Below are 6,183 nucleotides of genomic sequence, written 5' to 3'. Positions count from 1 at the left end.
TCTCTCTCTTGTCCTATAATTGCTCCCCAAATCCCCTCATTCTTCAGCCCCAGAAATACCTAGCCCAGGTAAGGAGGACTCTGCAAATGGCTGCATGCTCTTAGGCTGATGCCACACGTGGCGTTTTTACGCTGCGTATTTTCTAATTCTCTCGGCGGCTGAAAAACGCACGATATCATCATCCGTAGAAATAACTTAAACAGTCTCGATGGAAACCACACTATGCGTAAATACCATACAAAACGCCTTAGCACGGATTTTTCAAGCGTTGGCCGAAATACGCCAGTATTTGCACAGCAAGCTATTCCTATGTATACACAAAGGCAGCTGCCAGACCTAGCGGAAATAGGCGGCGTTTTTACTATTTCGCACTATTAGCACCATGGAAACGGGATTTGCTGCGTCACCAGTACTAGGCTGAAAAACGCCATAGTCAGGGGCTGTGTGGCGTTTTTAGGCGGAGAAAATACGCAGCGTAAAAACGCCACTTCTGGCATTAGCCTTAGGGGTAAATGAGCAGCAACACAGCTTCCTGAGCACCCTTGTGACTTGGGCTGTAGAGTTCAGACTGTAACACCTAAAAAAAAAAAGTGTTAGGATCCCTTTAAGAAAATCTCTCTTCAGTATTTGGTGCACCTTTATTCCTGCTGCAAGCGACTCAGTCCTGCTGGTTGGCGGTTGGACTCCATTTCTCAGTTTTGCACCAGCTGCTTCTGCTACCGTATTAGTATGCTATAGCATGCCCTATTCTTTGCAGCGTTTCAATTGGTCTTCATTTTTTTTTAAAGATTTTCTTTCTCTTATACCTCTTTCCTGCAGTCAAATGGAGCAGGGGGGGACATTGGCCAGGTAGCCTAAAATAATATCGCTGTGTGAGGCTACAGTTTTATTGTAAATGTGTAATACTTTCTATTCTACCCTCTCCTGTTCATCTTCCTATTCTATCCTATTGTGCATCAGCAGGTAAGGAAACAAGAGAAGCCACAACCCACCATCACTTTCTGCCATGCTCATTGGCCTACCCTGTGGGAAACAAGGCTACAGATTTCCAAACCATCATTGTTGAACAGCACAACTGCAGTGGCCAATACCAACCAATCAGCAACTTGTTTTGAACAATCTACAAATTAGAAAATGGAAAACAAGACCTGATTGGTTGCCATTAGCAGCTGCACCTGCGGAAGTTAGCTTCTGTTAGTACATGAGCCCTAATATCTGTCCACTCAGTCTGTGGCCAATAAATTGGTAACATTTAAAGTCTGCAGTTGTGTGGCATTGTTTTTAAAAAAGACTTGCGCAGTTTGGCCATTTGTTATAGCTCTATTAGTAGCACAGGAGGGTGGTTGGCAACCATGACTGGTATGCAGGCTGCCAGGAAACTGGATGATGGTTGGGTGCTGGTTTTTGGTTGTGGCCAACACCAGGAGCCTGCACATTGGATGTGAAGCAGCCAGACCCTGCAACCCCACTGTGTACTCCAGCCCAGGTACAAAGCAAGGAGCAAGTTAGGGATGGGGGGGGTTTCATTCTCCTTTAAGTACTCCTTTCCGTTTAACCAATAGAAAGTGACTACATATGTGCTATAATATGTATGTATATTATGCACTGGTTAGGGGCAATAGCCTTAGCTAGAGGGGTTCCTTTGCAGCAATGCCAACCTGGCAGCCCTTTGGGTATCACCTTATGGCCCCCTGTGGCTCTGTGCAGAACAGAGGGATAAAGACATTAGGATGGGTTTTTTTTTTTGCCTACCTCTGGATCAACTAGCAGTTAGGCAGGTTATATATAGGCATTATGGTTGAACGTGATGGACGTATGTCTTTTTTTTTTTAACCCAACTTACTGTGTTACTATGATAGAGGGAGATACAATCCCGACATTGTTTACACTTCAGGCTTAAAGGAGTTGTTCACCTTCAATGTCCAAATCTTAGTAAATCACCAACAATGCTCTGTGTGTTAGAAAATCAATTTTCCATTAAAAAAAAAGTACAAAGGCCACTGTAAAAGCTACTTTTATATCTGGTAAGTCAGTCCTTCTATCTCACTGATTAGGTTTCTGAGGGATGGGAGTGGCCTATTTTGAACCTGACACACTGAGAACTTCCTATATGCTTACACCATCACTCACAGGCTTTGCCCTGACTTTTTTCCTTATTGCAACAGTTCATTGGTGGCTTGTGAACTCTAACCAGTTGCATATGTTGAAAAGTCATTGGTTAATTTCTCCCTTGCAGTGGCACAGGCAAACAGACTGACAGGAGACACAGCCAATAGGAGTTAAGTCTGCTGCCAGCACTATGCGTGACATCATATAAGGAGTCTGTGCAGAAGTGAAGGATCAGCGGAGGGATGATTCTGGGGTAATTTTTTGAGCTCTGAGAATGCACCGCCCACAGAATAAGCAAGCAAGGGGGTGAGTGCTGGTATGCTGCTGCCCCATTGTGTGAGCTCTGCAGTGCTGCCCAGGATTGTACGCCGTCTCTAAAGATATGGGAAAATGTAAAAAGATGCAGTTAGGGTGCATTATCATACTAGGGCAGCGTGAATGCAACTACTGAATGAGACCCATTCTAAGCAACTTTCCGTTGATTACACATTTCCAATGGTTAAGGGTGAAGACACACAGAGCAACTAGTAGCAGCTACTTGTCGTGGCTACTAAAATAGACAATGATGATCAATTACTGATAATTGTCTCTACGTGTGTTTTAGCAGAGGCAATTCTCAGTATTGTCTATGGCAGGGGATTTTCTGGCGTTTAGTAGCTGTGAAAAAGTAGCTGCAACTAGTAGCTCCGGCACACGGGGAGATTAGTCACCCGCGACAAAACTCCCTGTTCACGGTGACTAATCTCCCCGAGTTGCCATCCCACCGGCAAAAATGTAAGTCGCCGGTGGGATGGCACATGTGGCGGTGCGATTTCGTCAAATCGCCGAAGTTGCTTCGTGAGGCTTTTCTGGCAATTTGCCGAAATCGTGCCGGCGTTTTGTCGCGGGCGACTAATCTCCCCGTGTGCCAGAGCCCTAAAAGTGACGTGTTAATGTTTTGAACTCTTTATCTGTCTTTCCCTTTCTGCGCTGCTGGTATACAATGTATAGCAGAAAGGCATGCTTCTTCACAGGTTGGGTAGCTTCTGCTACATTGTTTCCAAAGTCAGAACCACCAGAGCAGAGAATAAAATTGGATGACATTTACTCACAACTTTTAAACCAGGCCTACATATGTACTGGCAATGTTTAGATTCTGGCAAATACCAGAGTGGCTTCTGTAAGATGCCATAGACAGTGGTTAATTATTGGGCCCGTGGGGAGCTGTTTAAGCCTCTGTGTACCAAATTCACATGTTTATTGTGAATATCAGGCTGAACCAGAATGACCATATTCAGTTCCACGGAGTTAGAAATAGAAATCACAGGCCAAAAAAAGGTTTAATCAGACCAATGAAACAGAGAACGAGACAGAGCAAAAGCATTGGAAAACAAAACACTGGATATTGTAACAAACTAAAGGGAGACAAATACAGCATGACCCAAGAAACATAGGGGAACACCTGTGGCCCCGGCAGGGTATTTCAATAAAACAGATGCCAATCATGCCTGCAGGGGAGCAGGGTTACAGTCATAACAACTGAGACTGAGCTCACTCAACACACTGAAAAAATATGCACTGGTTACAGTAAGAGAATGAGACATAAAGTGGCACATCATCAGATCACTGGGTGCCAGCATTGGGCTGATAAACATGTCCTTATAAATCCTGCATAAGGAATAGAGCACTGTGATCTGTTGGCCCCCAAATCAATGGGAAGGTTGGGTTCAAACGGACAATTAAGGAGAGGCATGGACTGTGGGTGGGCAGAGGTCTTTGCCCCCCCCGGTGACATCACTGCAGGTATCCTCGTTCTTTCATGATGTCACCAGGCGTACTCCTCCCCTCTGGTGTCATTACTGGGAAGGGCTCAATTTTCTAGACTCATTTCAAATGGAGTGCCAGACTAAGCAAATGTACAGCATTCATTTGGCTAATTAATGACATTTACATTATGCAAACGGCACAATAACGCCGCTAAAAATGAGGGTAATACAGAAAACTGGAGCCCAGTCCTAATACAATGCATTTCCCTCACTGCTACAAGACTGAAGAGGCTGACACAGAACCACATTGCAGCACAAGGTTTTAAGGTTTTACAGTGCCCAGTCCCTGTGCGTTTGTACATCAAGGGAGAGAATCCTTTACAAACATATCAAACAAGGGTTTGTACAATGGCTAGGCACATGGAAAGCACAGACGTTCAACTGACATAAGAACCAGCAGAAGAATAAGAGACAAACAGGAGTGCGTTTCCCCAAGTCCGTGCTTAAGACACAGTCCATGCAAATGCATGATGAGCATTGTAAACACCAAATATTATACAAGCTGTTGTAGCAAAACTTTAAAGCACAACAATGGTCAGTAACATAGGATAAAGACTTTAAACAACAAGGCTATGGCCAGGCCCGGACTGGCAATCTGTGAGTTCTGGCAAAGGCTGTAAGGTGCCATAGTCACAATTTGTTTGCGTTGGCAGGGGTTTATTTGGGCTTCTATGTACTTGTAATGCCAGGGTTTGTTTTAAATCCCATTCCGGGTCTGGCTGTAGCCTCGTGGGCAGATAGCTATAAGGAACACAATTCTACAGAGCTGGAACATTTCCTGAACTTTAGAAATTTGCCAATACAAAATACATTGTGTGTGTATTGTGACAGAAATCAACAGAAAACACAAAATGGCAGCAACAGCCGACAGTAAGGCACAATTACAGCCTGTTGAACGCCATCAGGTGCATTTTCTGGTTGTAACTGTGGCTCTGGGATGTACGGGGGGGGGGGGGGGGGGGGGGGGGGGGCATGGTAAATGTAGAACACATAATGCAGCATGTGATGTATAAATGCCTAAAGAGTTGTCCTGGCCATATCAGCTTACAGGGGGCTTTATTTGGTAGGAAATCTTGTTTTTATTCAACCAAAACTTGCCCCCAAGTCAGGAATTCAAAGATAACTCCCTGGTTTGGGGGCACTGAGAGCAACATCCAAGGGGTTGGGAAGCAACATGTTGCCCCAGAGCCACTGGTTGGGGATCACTGCCCTATGGCAAGCTAAGAACAGCAGTAATACATTTTGGATATCTTTGGCGTCTGCCAATAGCAAAATCTCTTTCATAATATATAAAGGAAGGCATAAGAATTTGGGGTATTATTTGAACACTTACAACTTTACATTGGGACACAGATTTCCATTTAACTTAGCTATATTCTGCAAGTAAGGATAGGATTTGCTACTTATAAAAGCACAAACATAGGGGAAATGGCCTTGCTGCGCATTGCATGATGATGATGAATTGATGGCAGCATCTCACAGTGCAATGGCTAATGTGGGGGCTTGCGCACTTTTATTCACAGTGTTTCAAACCTGAGCAGTAGCTCACAGTTACCTCTCGTGCAAGGAAAAGGACATTCAATGGTGTGGAGCCTGGCAAGCCCAGGAAAGGGGATTGGAGGCGGCCTCCACAGCCTTGTGTCCCATTTCTTGTTCAGCCTTGTTCCCATGCAATGAAGCTTAATTCTTGCAACTGATCCTATGTATCTCCAATATGTGGGGGGAGAAAAGGATAAAACAGATTTGGATACATTTTATTCAACAGTGACTTACATTGGCATTAACACAGGTTTCTACATTAGCCATATTGCATTTAGCTGCCTTAGGAAATGAAAACATGGAGGTCTGCATACCAAGGCAGAGAGCAGACTGTATGCAGAGGCAGGTCAATGGCTATACCAGTGTCAAATAGCAAATATGGAGCTGGACTTACCCTCGTATGTTTAGGAGTTGGACTTGGAAATCCTGCGCTAGATATTACAATACTGCACAGTAACACAATGTTCTGTGATAGATGGACATAACCTGCCAGTGTAAGTTTTGAAAACACAATGGGTTTGGAGGACTGTCATGCACTTACAAATAGGGGGGTGATATTAATGAGCATGGACTGACTGATTTTATATTCATGGATGCAACATAGGTCTCTACAGGTTACACACAACAGCCAAGAATGGGATTTATTCTATTTGAACTTCAATAGGCAGGGAATGCTAGGTAAAAATTCAATTCAACAGTTGCTAACAAAGATATACTGTCTGCAAATATA

The sequence above is a fragment of the Xenopus tropicalis genome, chromosome 10 (genome assembly GCF_000004195.4).
Source record: "Xenopus tropicalis strain Nigerian chromosome 10, UCB_Xtro_10.0, whole genome shotgun sequence".
NCBI lineage: Eukaryota > Metazoa > Chordata > Amphibia > Anura > Pipidae > Xenopus > Xenopus tropicalis.
The sequence above is the reverse complement of the archived record's forward strand: the minus strand, read 5'-3'. Positions refer to the sequence as shown.